Source organism: Falco rusticolus, chromosome 5 (genome assembly GCF_015220075.1).
Source record: "Falco rusticolus isolate bFalRus1 chromosome 5, bFalRus1.pri, whole genome shotgun sequence".
Taxonomy (NCBI): domain Eukaryota; kingdom Metazoa; phylum Chordata; class Aves; order Falconiformes; family Falconidae; genus Falco; species Falco rusticolus.
In genome coordinates, this window is record NC_051191.1 from 70,048,844 (window position 1) to 70,061,597 (window position 12,754).

The 12,754-nt window shown below is 40.6% G+C and overlaps 1 protein-coding gene across 3 annotated transcripts in view; it reads right to left on the minus strand.

Annotated features, from left to right (window-relative positions):
- The window catches only part of RERG (RAS like estrogen regulated growth inhibitor), a 109,580-nt gene that overhangs the window by 19,490 nt on the left and 77,336 nt on the right, over positions 1-12,754 (minus strand). The gene's annotated exons all lie outside the window — the stretch shown is intronic.

The following is a 12,754-nucleotide window of genomic DNA, read 5'->3' on the forward strand; positions in this document are numbered from 1 at the left end:
GTTTATGGTCTAAGATCTTGCTACTTATGTTCTTTTAATTTTTTCTATCCCTCCACCCTCTTTAAAAACAGCCTATATAGGCTTTGTCAGCATGTTGCTTATGTTCTAATTTAAAACTAAGCAGTGCCTTGAATTTCTAGTGGTGTAAACAAAGCATTCACCACCACCAACTATTCAAAATCCTTTCCGCATTTCCAAAATGGAGCTAGAGATACCACTGTGCTAGCTATGATTGTAGTGGTTACAGCTACAGGAAAAGTTTTCCTTGTCAGCTGTACAGGATTGTTCCATCCTTCTTTCAGTTACAGACGGACAGTAAAATGTGACACCTAACCCAGTCCTGAGCCTTTTCAAAATTAAAGCTATGAGAACGTCTCACATCCCAGATTTCTGTGCCCAAGAGTAGGACATGGCAACAGCCTGAAGAATAAGTATAATTAATTAAGCTTTGCTTAATCAGAACATTTGTTTTCAGGAAGATTTAACTATGCCTCACACTTGGAAGGACAATAAGAAGCTGGTTCTAAGGAAATGAGATTACCACACAAGAAGCAATTTTAAATCGGTGTTATTTTAAGTTTTCATTCTCCTTAGGAAATCCTACCTTTTAATTTTTTTTTTTAACCTTTGCAGAAATGCTCTCCTTGGCCCTCGGACTGAATGTGACAATTCTTAGCCACAGTAACTTTTCAAGTCATAGTCCTAACATGGATGTCATTATACTACAAGAAGATCTGTGTGTAGCTTATTTTCCATCCATCATGATGTCTGCATCAGGACTTTTTCCCCCACAATTTATCTCAGCTGGAATAGTTTAAACATCTTGATGTTTCAAAAGTTTAGTCATGGCTCTTCTTTAATTGCTAGCAATAGATTCTGTAATTGCTAGTAAAAAACACAGCATGTTCTTTTTTTCCTTTTCTTTCTTTATTTTTCCTTTCTGTATTTTGACTGGGGAAATGATGCAGAGTAAAAGTTCTCCTGTCACATTTTCAAAAGACTCCTTACCATCTTATTTTTCAAGAAGAGATTTTAAAAATGCTTTCTCCTTTCACAGCTGTACTCTGAAGGACAAACAGTGATGTGCTACCTGTGTGCAGTGCCTGAGACTGTGCCTGGACCTGGAGTAGCTAGTGAAGAGAAAGAAAAGGCAGAAGAGATTGGAGGAACCTGTCCAGCTATTTTCCTATTTAAACATAGTCCACTTTGGTATGAACACCTTGTACTTGTAGATGGAAATTGCTAGAGGAGGGTCAAAGTGATGAAGGGGACTGGAAGACAGTCTGTCAAGCACTAGTGTCTGAGATAGGTGATAGAGAGCAGCAGCTCTGAAGGAAAAGGGAGAAAAGCTGAGTTTGGAGGCAGCCCAAATGAAGGTGTTGAGAAGGTGACAAGTGATAAGACGGCAAAGTAGAACTGGACTGCAGCTGCTGAGATGAGCCTGGGACAAGAGAGGTACAGCTATGTACACAGGATGAAATGGTACAGGCGTTGAGTGCTACAGAGGGGAAGAATTAGAGATCACAGATGTAAGCTCTGGTGAAGAGGGAAAAAGTAGGTGGTATTAGTCTCCAGCAGGGAGGCCTATGTGCAGAGATAACAAATAATCACATATGCAGGAGGGAGCTGAAGAAAAGAAGGGAAGGGTGGGAGGTGGCTGCTATGCATAGGACCAGATGGCATTTGGTGTCCCTCAACTGGCAGGTCTCAGCGGGGAGCACAGCAAGCCCAGCAAGCTGCTCTGTATGCACTGCTGGTGGTAAAGTACTTGTATAAGTCTTGCTTGAGCCCAGTGAAGGGAAGAAAAGCCACCCCTGCACAATGCCAGGTGAGTGGGGAAGTGTCAATTTCAGAGTCACGTGCTCAGTGGCCAATTTTGGGGACGCGCAGCGTGGGGCCGTGCAGAGCTGCTGTTCCTGTGGGGCTGGCTCTGCTCAGCTTCCCTGCTTCTGGTCTGGCCAATTCCCTCCAAACACTGTGCTCTCCTTCATGGCAGTGGTCATAGCCCATCCTATGGAGCTTTTCACTTGCATGCAGTTTTACAAGGCATAAGATTATCAGCTGCATTTCACAGATGTGGAACATGAGATGCTCTCGATCCAATATCTCTCCTGTTTATAACTGTTGCAAACTATGTCGGATGGGAAATGTCTTCACTTTTGCCTCATTAAGGGTGCTTAGCAGATGGGTCCCTGGCATCCAGTGGAGTGTTAAAACAACGTGTATGACTTTACTTTCTGATTTGACTGAAAATAGTCAATGAGAGGAGAGCTGGGAAGGGCACCCAAGTGTTTGGGCTGTCAGTCTGGAGACCAGCTTGATGGCTCACGCCGCCCGCCCTAGTGATGATCTCCCTGGAGCAGGGGTATTACTGTGGAGCCATTTGTTTATGTTGAGCTCACTTACTGCCAGATTACATCACTTTTTAGTAAAATAACTTCTGCCAGCAGAAGAACCAGAAGTGAGGACATTAGGAATTCACTACACTTAGAGCTGTAGTGCTCAGATTTCTGCTGCTGGCATAAATGGCACTTGGGGCAAAGCAATATAACTTCCCTAGTCATTCCTTAGCAATGCTGCATAAAAGGAGTTGAGATGGGCATTACTTCTTCCCTCTTACCTTAGCAAAGGTGTATGCAGCCTGCTTGACCTGTCAGCCTTGCTTAGGCTTGCTTAACTGTAATACTAATAATGAATTAAAAATAACCGAACACACACACAAAAAAAATCCAAATGCTGGGGTTTGATTCAAAATAACATTGAGGTTGAGAATGTCTGAAATGCATTATTTTCTGATTAAATTAGGTGACTAATTCCAATGTTCATATTAATAGGACCATTTCCAGTGCTTATCCTCAAAGAAGATTAAAAACAGTTTGAAGCAGGCAAGATTTGGATTGATGTAGTACCTAATACGAGTGAATTTCATGGTCCTCCACTAAGACTAGTGCAGCCTCTTCCCTGAACACTTACTGTTTGTGAAATACAAGAACTTGCAAGTTTAGAAGGAAAGAATCTCCAACAAACTGCAATTTGGATTCCCGCTGTGTTTTTCGGAGACATGACCTAAGGGAATTGATGTAATGTCCCAGCAAAGGAAGAATAGACTCATGTCTCTTTCTGCCTTTCCTTACACCCTGACTTCCAAGTCAGCTGTTTTGTACAGGGTTTAAATTAGGGTAGAACTTGGCTCAGGACTTTCATTCACTCATGTTTAAACCTTCTGCTTCAGAAGTTATTCTTGGAGAAGAAACATGACTATCTGTCAAATACATTTGCAGTCTAACTCCACCGAAGACAATGAAGTTATATCAGGAATTAACTTGGCATATAAACTGAGATAATCAACCACATGATTAATCAGTTTCTTTGGGACTTGTGTGGTTGGGTCCCTTACTCAGCTTTAAAAATGTCAGTCCATATCTTTTGGAATGGTTTGGATTTTGTTGGGGGTTTTTTTTTTGGGGGGGTGGTTTGGGGGGAGGGATTTGTGTTTGTTGTATTTGTGTTGGGTTTTTTTTTTTATTATGGTGTTTTGTGTCTTACTTTAGATCTTTGTTTGGATTTAGTAACATATAAATGTTCTGGCTAAATTTACAATCTGCCTGAATACATATCTTCATGAATTTGTTATTGTTCCAGCTAATACAAGCTGAGCTTTTGGGGGAAGAATGGAAGCAGGGTTTTATTTGAAAAACATCCCCCTTCCCTGAAAGCTACAGAGTTCAAAGTTATTCTAAGAAAAATAACAGTTCTCCACAGTGAAATAACTGTATGATGACTCTTTTATGCCATGAGAATTTTCAGCTATAAAAATGGTCTGAAAATAGTCCCATTATTTAACTTATCAACAAGTCCATTGCTGGTGCCATGAAGATGTGTTATCAGTAAACCATACTTGGAAGAAGACATCAGGGTGGTTAAAACCAGAGGTTATAATGATCAAAAGGCACTTTCACAAATTAAGTATTTAATTATTTTTTTTTCATTTATGTCTTTGTTAGAGTTTATCCTCCATTCACCCTCTCAGAGGCTCCTCATATATTGGAATTTCAGTCCCCTTGGAGCATGTGGCAAGCTCCAGTCTGCAGGATGGCAATGCCACAGGATTCTGGCATGCGATGCTCTGCCTCCTTAAGCAGCTCTGTGTCCAGCTTTGGGAAGTAATGGTTTATTTTAAAGGGACTGCCACAGAATTTAATTTGCTCCTGAAAGTGCAGGTCATTTGGGGATGTTTGGGGGTGGAGTGAAGTATGAACTTATAATTCAGAGTCCTTTTCTGATCCTGGTATGTCATGGGTGTAAGCATGTAGTCATTACTTCTGGCTCTACGTCCGTGGGCCTGGATTTGACTCAGTTTTGACAGTATCTCAGAAATTCAGTGATGTGGGGATACGAGTGGTGAGTGAGACATCAACAGGAGGATTTCTCTGCCTTCACTCTCTCTTGGTTTGTTCACTGTGGTCACTTCTGATGTTGAGACCTAATGTGTTTGTAGTAAACTAGAAGGTAAATTTAATGGAGGAAAATGAGATCAGCTGGGGGGAAGGGAAAGAAAGAACTGTACCAAGTCTAAAAATGGTCTGTTTTACACTGCCTTGCTGTTTCAAACTCTGCACATTTTATGCATATTCTAATCACTGTCTTAAACAGAGAACTGTTCAGAGAAATTACGGTGTATGCTTGTATGGTTTTTCTGTAAAGCACATTGAGGTCCTCCACTGACTAATGACATAAATATAAAAGTATATGTAATGTTTAATATATATTAAATATAAAAAGTATATATATATAAAAATATATAGTGTATAATAGTATATATATAACAGCGCATGTATATGTATACACTGTGTAATAGTAAATATGGACTAGGATTGAACAGCTACGTGATTAAATGTGTTGCACTTGCCTTTCAGGAGGTTATGCTGCTTCGTGTAATGTAAATCTTTTTTCTTCAGTGGTAATAATTAGAGCTTCAGTTCTGTGAACTCAAATCTGAATATCAAAAATGGTTCAAATGTCTTTTTATTCTGGCAGGGTATAAATTAGGACTGAATACCTGTCTCAGATCTCTATATTAATCCCCACAGAACAGCATCACGGACTAAATCAGCATCCCATGTTCAAGTACTTTGAAAACTAACATACTTTCAAATGTAAAAATTCAATACTGTATGCTGGATTTATCTTTACAGTAAATAGTATTTTACATGTTCAATATGCACATAGCAGGCCTCCAAAGACTGCTTCAGATGCTAGTTCCATATGTGCAATTAGATGTCAGTAACTGACCTTTTGACAAGCTGTTTGGAAGGACTGCGCTACTGTGGAAGAGACAGAGACCACAGTCCTACTCATCTGTATTTTTTAGCAGTCTTTATCAGGATATTCATCCTTTAGCCTGACCAAGTGTCAGTGTAATTAGTGTCATTTTTAAAATCACTGTCACTTTTCAATTTCTACTACAAAGTTTTGGGGCGTACTTCTTTTGCTAGTGGCAATTTCAGTTTACCTCTGACATAACTGCATTTTACTGCTGTGGGAAGTACCTGATTTTAGGAACTTTTGAGTCCAAAGGTTCTGGAGAAAAGTAACTTGTTTCAAGGAGATCATCTGAAACTCTGGCAGTCTGCAGCATGGTGTATTTACTAAGTTAATCTCAACTATCTTAATAGCAAACTGGAAGGAAACACTCCATCAGATTATTTTACAAGCACTTTTTAATTGCAAGACACCAAGTAAACAATAACTTGTGTTTTTATCAGACCATGTTCACTTCTGCTGCAGCTGAAAATTACCATAAACATCATTGACTTCAGTCCAATGAAACTAATGCTTAGGTGCTCATGAAACGGAAAGGTGAGCCATCCACTTCCCAATTTGCACAAGGGTAATTGCTCTGCCTATGTTCACTCTTATTTCCAGGGTGACTGTTTACACAGTGCTCTGTTCCCTGCATGTTTCTACTCGCTTGCTCACCAGCCAGACCATGTGCAGGCATAGGGGTGCCACCCGCCTGCATGTGCCTAGGCACAGGGTCTTGTGGGTGCTCCAGCTCTTCTGCCACATCTAGCTATGCCTGGTCCTACTTTCACAGGCATACAGCTTTCACACAAATTGACTCCGAAGTTAGGGAATTGTCAATGTCTCCGTTTACTGACAGAGATGTCTGGCCCCCAGGTTAGAGAAAAAACTCAGAGACTGGGGAGAAAGCAATCTTGGCACAGGCATGTCAGTGGAATGAAGGCCACATCCCTTAGTACTGAATATAAAAAATACAGGGTCATTTGTCAAAATTTTTTATTAGAACCACATCCTAATGTTAATAGCAGGAAGCATTTCTTAGAATCATAGAACTGTTTAGGTTGGAAAAGACCTTTAAGATCATGTCCAACCGCTAACCCAGCCCTGCCAAGTCCACTACTAAGCCATGTCCCTGAGCATCACATCTACGAGTCTTTTAAATACCTCCAGGGATGGTGACTCAACCACTTCCCTGGGCAGCCTGTTCCAGTGCCTGACAACCCTTTTAGTGAAGAAATTTTTCCTAATATCCAATCTAAACCTCCCCTGGTGCAACTTGAGGCTATTTCCTCATGTCCTATTGATGTTGGGAGAAGAGACCTTGTCTTGCTTCTGGTATGGTAATTTCACAGTAAAAGAACCTCTGTGTATTTTCATATGGAATATTTAACTGTGCATTTCATAAAATACACAGTATAGTAGTCATTCATCCCATTGCCACGGAACATGAGGATTTTGTAGTAATGTTCTACCCGTTGCCTTCAGTGCTGGAGGCATTTTTTTACAACAGTTGCTGCATATGAAATATAAGCAGGAGGTTTATTTTATATTATGCTATCCTGTTCCATAATATATTTTTCTGATATCAAGTGGTTTATTTCACATGTCTCCTCATATAAAAGATAAATGATCAGACTGGGGTGTCTAATGGTTTTGATCATTTTAGGAAAGCAGTGTGTAATGTCCATACTTCTACCGTTTCTACTCTCTTGACTTCATAGTATAACTTGTTATGTTGCCCCTTTGTGAAGACTTTCTGGTGTGATATTGCTAACACATATGGTTTTTCAAAATATTGTTAATGGTAACACCTCCAGAGGATTGTGTGTCTGAGACAGGGTATATTTATGATTGGGCTGTAGAGCAAGCCTTATGAATGAAATCACACAAATAATTGTTGCTTTTCTAGGTGACTGACACAGATAAGTTTTGTATCTGCATGCTGTTTTGAAAGATACTGGGCAAAGTAAAGTAGAATAGGATTCTCAGTATAAACCTTTGACATAACACCCACCTGCCCGACTCAAGGTGAAAAAGAAAAAAAAAATTGATTTATTTCAGTAAAAATTGAAAAAAGAAAAAAAATATTTTCAGAAGAAAGGAAGGGTAGAAAGCCTTTTTGTTTAAAAATCTAGTATTTCATTAAGACAATGGCAAGATGACATTTTCAGGGGCCTTTAACTTTTTTGTATTTTTTTCTCCTTACATTTCTCCCAGTATTGACTTTAGAAAACATTCCACTCTCATCTTTTTGTCAAATTAGTTTGTCATCTTTAAAAAGGAAAGAGAAAGAAAGGAAATAAAAGAGGGAATTCTATAATACTTTAGCTGGCAGGATGATCTGGATATTGTCAAAACATTTTTGTATGAATGATTTTTTGTTGGAAAATGCACTTTGAGCAGAAAGGCCATTTTTTGGAAGGAAGCTAGTTTTTCAGATTGCTCTTTCAAAGGAAATACTTGAACACCTCACCATTTGTTTTCAAAGAACCTGTAACAGAAAATGCAGATTTAAAACAAACAAACCAACCTAATGCCACTAGCCTCCTTTTTATTCACTGCAATGTTGTTTTGTATTGCACTGGAGAAATGTGTGGGACTAAATTATTGGGTTTTTTTTTAACCAGATGTTCACCGTTACAGGAAGAGGGCAAAGATGATCTTTCTTGGTTACAGCATCCACCAGCTACTCAGCTTCAGCTGATCTGAACGTGCCAAAAGTGTTCAGTGCTGATTTCACTCTGCTGGTGCTGAGTCTGGCTCAAGGCGCAGGCAACACGAGTCATTTGAGTGGCACTCCTGAAAGGAAGACCTGGCTAGCCATCTTGGAGATGCCTTAAGCTGCTCCTGGGACAGTGTGGAGCTGCTGCCTCATCCCCTGCTGGTGCAAAGAAGGAAGCCACAGCCAGTGCAGGAGTGGGGATTTTTGTTGCTGTTCTGGTTTTGCTTTTTGGTGGGTTTGTTTTGTTGTGTTTTTTTGTTGTTTGGGTTTTTTTTTTTGTTTTGTGTTGGCCGTTGCTTTTTTGTTGTTGGTGGTTTTGCTTTTTTAAGGCTCTTCTTCAGCCCTTTCTCAGATCCCTGTTCTCTCTCCCTTCCCATGCTCAGAAGGCAGGAGATGAGTAGGAGGAACTAGAAGAAAGGGGAGAGACGTGAAGCTGCCTTGTTAAAGAAGGTCTGCATGTCCTGGGAGAGCTGTGAAGCCCTTTCCCAGGGAGTAGGGGAGGGAGCACGGTCTCATGCCCAAAGAAGATGAAGAATTTTTTCCAACAAGGTGAAAAGCCAGTTCTGTGTGAACCTTTGGTCAGGATAGGGACTGGTCCACAAGGCCCAGCTGCTCTGAGAGAGCATCCTGACTGCCAGCAACCTGGCCATAAATCCTTAACCCCGCCTAAGGGGGAGGCTGCTTGTGCTGGGGTTAGAGCTTGATAGTTTTGGGGGCTCGCTGGTGTTTCGCCATCTACCGAGTGCTCTTCTTGCCAGAAGCAAAAGACATTTTGTTACATGTGGTATGTCCTGGTCTGACAAACCCCTTCTGGAAAGGCACAACATACACTTTGGCTGCTAGGCTGAAGACTCACTCTAAATGCCTAAAAATAGGGTTTTATTAGGCCCTGTTGAGTCAGCCTGAATGAGAGGGCAGTTAGCATACTGTGAACAAGGCCACTGGCACTAATGCTGGATCACCGCCTGTATTTGTAATCTTCACAATGGCAAAAAGTACCTTTGTGAAAGTGCCTTGCTGCGCTACTGTTTCACTAAGTCTGTACAGATCAGCACAAATGGTAACTTGAAAGGGCATAAAGTGTGCCATCTTCTCTCGTTTGCCTTAGAAAATGTAGTTACATTTATGTAAAGGGATGCAGAGCATCCTATTTCATTTTGGTAGACAGCGCTGGCTGTTTCTGTGTGGTCACAGTCTGGACAGACTATCTATCACTCTCGTCTCCTCAGCCTGACTGTAATAATTTTTCATGTCTAATTTTAAGTCCATGTATACTTTATCAGATGAGACTACAGCTTGCATCAAGTGAAAACCAAGCTGTTCCTTGGCTTTTTCTGTGATACATTTAATTTCTTTTAACTGCACAGCCTAGCTCTCTGGTTTTGGCTCTCTGGAAATGCCAGATAACCTGGAAAAACTTTACATTGCAATTACAATCCAGCTGGAGTAGATATATGTGAAAATGTTGAAAGATCCTATGTCCTGTGCAACTTCCAGCTTTCTGTGACAAAGGAGCTTAAGTGAACATTAGGCATTCCGTATCAGCCCTATTTATGAAAAATTTCTTCACCGAAAGCGTTGTCAAGCGCTGGAACAGGCTGCCCAGGGAAGTGGTTGAGTCACGGTCCCTGGAGGTATTTAAAAGATGTGACACTCAGGGACATGGTTTAGTGGTAGACGTGGCAGTGCTGGGTTAGCGGTTGGACTCAATGATCTTAAAGGTCTTTTCCAGCTTAAACTATTCTGTGATTCTGTGATTGATGAGCCAAAAATCAGTCAATACATGCATGTCTGTAAGGTGCCTGTGTCACAGAGAAATAAAGAATTAGGGCCCCAAAATGCATTGAAAACTGACTCATGGATTTTTCATGATCCTCTTTTTTACAAACCTGATGGCAAAAGCATTGATAAATGCTACATCTTTCTAATACAGTGCACAATTCAATATTTATGGGAACCCGTTGTTTTCAAATTGCGCTGTTAGTTGATTTTGCATTGCAGATCCTTGACTACCTGGAATTTTAAAGGCGGAAGATAAGGAACTATTTTCTTTCTGATGGGCTTATTGCCAAGTACCTGAACCAGACACCTGGAGAAGTTCCCAGAAGAATGAATGGAGAAAGGTATGTGAGAACAGTTATATCGGACAGCAAGATAAACCACAATGGTTTTTGGGTTTGTGTGACTAGTTACTAGCATCATAGTGTACAATCTTCCAACTGCCTCTAGCATCTCTCAGAAAGTGGTGGCAAATATCCTGATGGCTGTTCTCATGTTTTATCTATGTGTTTTTTTCTCTCTCCTTTTACCCTCACTCCTTTTCTCTGTGTTGTTAAGACATCTGCTCCTGTTACTTGCTTGACACCTGCGATCATGAACTTTTGTTTGTACCAATTTTTTTTTTTTTTTTTACAGCAAACATCTTTGCCTCAACACATGGAGAATTAAGAGGCACAGCAGCATGAGCAGAGAAGCTCTTAACAATAACGGTACCATTTCCACACTGGGATTTGAGATACTAAAGAACAAGAAAAGTGAATGATAGAAAGGGTGTGATCAATAATTGAAGTAAAATATAAACACTGTGGATGGACCAGATGCTTCTTCCCTCAGTACAAAGAAGTATGTAGCAAAGTGGAGAAATGATTAGCTGAAGAAGAAAGGAAGAAAGCTCAGTCTACATAAATGTTTTCTAACATACTGTAGAGATGCTCATTTCTAGAGGTAAAAACCCAACCCCAAGGGAGATGAACTGGTAGCCACCCAATGGTATCTAACAGCACCATCTGCAGCATCACCTCTTTTCTTTTGCGGAGGAGGCTGGAAGAGCAGGTGTGGCCTCTTCATAAATCACTAGTGACCAAAGCCTGTTAAAATCCAAAGCCTAACTGCTGATCTGCCTGATCTCACATCACTGCTCATCCATACAACTGTTGTCAGTAGGAAGATTAATTCATCCCAGAATGTGGAAGTAATGACTTCCTATCAGAGCTGTGACATGTTATGATGGGCAAAGATAAAGACGGGTAAGTGATCCAGCCAGTGTACTGCAGTGTGGTGTGCTTAGTTCCCAGTACTAGGGACAGCATTAAATGAATTCAAAGTAATTCATTGTTTTAATAAACAACTATCATCTCCTATCTCTGGCTGCAACTACAGTTTTATGAGCACTCATTTAGTGTCTATAATAATGTAGGGGTTATTATTAGCCTTCTGCTTGGAATCTGAACACACAATCCTGGGAAAGTTCAGAGTAAACTTTAAAATTATGTATGTGTGTGGCAGGAGGAAAGCATGATCTAAATTTAAATGGTAAATTTCTGCTTCCATTTTCAATGCTTAAGGGCATTCAGCTAATAACATGTATGACTTTAAAAAAAAAGAAAGACACAGTAGTAGATAATGGATGTTGTAAAACCTCTGACTTATCTGAAGTTTGAAACTTGAAGGATTAACATAACTTAGTTTATGATGTTCATCATAGCTGCCAGGAGACCTGGCCCTGTTTCCCCAGGGTGCAATAGCTACAGGAAGTGTTCTGGTCTCAGCTAGCTAATTAGCTAGGCTTAGTTTAAACTCTGTATTAAGAAGAATTTCTGCTACATTTAATTCATGCTGAATAATGAGTTATACCCCAAAAATCAGAGGTGCTAGCAGTGTGAGATTCTCTCGTTCATAGAAATCATAGATAGGAAAGATAACAAGTCATATATTCAGGACCCCTCCAGTCATTATCTCATTCAGTGGTCTATCCAGTTTGAAGTGACCTTAGTGATGGGATTTTCTTCATTCCTTTTACATGAGGCTACAAACACCAAGTTCCTGTTTGTTCTAGGGGGACTTTAAAGATCCCACGGCAGTTTTGCAAGCAGATTGTGTCATCTTTCCCTGCTAGGACCCTGTCCTCCATCCTGAGGGGCAGTAGGTACATGCCACCACAGTGGATAAATGTCAGGGACTTAGAGATCCTTCAGGACTAAGGAAGTTTGCAATTATGATGATACTAACTTTTATTATTTTCTCAGGCCAGCATGATAAACTTCTCATTGCTGAGTTTTTCTTTTAATGCTTTTTTCTTAAGAACATTTCCTTAGTTTCACCCCATGATCTTTTTAGAGTGAGCAGAGAGAATATAAACAATTCCACTTTCTCTGCCAGCATTTGAATAAAACAATATACGTTTATTTTTCCTGTTACTGCCCTGCAGAGTGTTGTATAGTGACTGCAGCAATCTGTGTTTGCTTAGCCATTCACAATGACATCATATAAGCCGTGAGGAAAACACAGCCCTGGGAATATGCAATTTGACAAGTAAGAAAACCTCCAGTTGCTCATAACAAAGGCTGATGCAGTGGCTAGGGAGTCAGTCCGAGCTTGCTTCACCATCCTTTTTTTTTGGCTTTGCCCAGAATAGCAGGCAGTTACATTTTCAAAGCTGTCAGCGTGCCTGACAGGGCAGAGAGGTAGCCAGTGTGATGCCCAGTAGCACTGGAATGGTGTTTGTCTCTAAGGATGCCCTTCCCCAGCATTCTCCCATCTGTCTCTCCCCACCCTGTCTTGCTGTCACTCCTCAGTCTGTAGCTCTCCAGGCCCACCCAGCCAGCCGTGCTATCTCATGTGTTTGTGGGGATGAGGTCTACATGGCATCAGTGAAATTATTCTAATTCAAAAGATGCTGTCTCCCTAAGACTGAGGGTTTTTTTGTTAACCCTGAGCATTCCACTGATT